This window comes from Bos taurus, chromosome 11, assembly GCF_002263795.3.
Source record: "Bos taurus isolate L1 Dominette 01449 registration number 42190680 breed Hereford chromosome 11, ARS-UCD2.0, whole genome shotgun sequence".
Classification (NCBI taxonomy): domain Eukaryota; kingdom Metazoa; phylum Chordata; class Mammalia; order Artiodactyla; family Bovidae; genus Bos; species Bos taurus.
In genome coordinates, this window is record NC_037338.1 from 96,245,755 (window position 1) to 96,246,451 (window position 697).

Consider the following 697-nt stretch of genomic DNA (forward strand, 5'->3'; position numbering starts at 1 on the left):
AGAGGGAAACCTCTAAATCCCTCCATGGCTTCCCATTGCCCTTGGGATATGATGCAGCCTCCTTAAGATGAGTCCAAAGTCATCCTCTCACCTCTGGATCTTCCCACGGGCTGCCCTGCCCCCCACCCAGAACACTCCTCACCCCTTAGATGCTGCCTCCTCAGAGCAGCCTCTCCTGTCCCAGCCTGGACCAGGGATCCCCTCGAACTCCCCAACTTACTAGTCATCATGTTTGTTACATTAGAGGCCTCCCTGATCATCACTGTTCACCACGGAACCCTGCTCAGCAGCCTGAGCTGGACTCCTGGGGCAACTTGTTATCCTGGCTGGACTCGGTGGGGGTGTGGGGAGCTTTTCTCTGTGGGGTAGAGGGACCCACAGCTCTGCAGGGCACACAGTAGGGGCTCTAGAAATCCTTGAGTGAGTGGCTGAAATTGTGGTGTTTCACTTAGTTTGTTCTTGTGTTACTTTTGAAAACTTTAAGGTAAGTTCTGTTATTATCCCCACTTTTTTTATCTCCACTTTTTAGACAAAAGAACAAAGGCTCAGAGAAGGGCACAAAGCTACTGACTATGCTCAGCTTGGTCTAATTCCAGGGACCGATAAACAAATAAAGCCAGGAGTCTGAGTGAGAATAAAGAAAATCAGGGAGAGGACTCCTGCGAGTTACTCAGATTTCAATTCAGTTCAGTTCAGT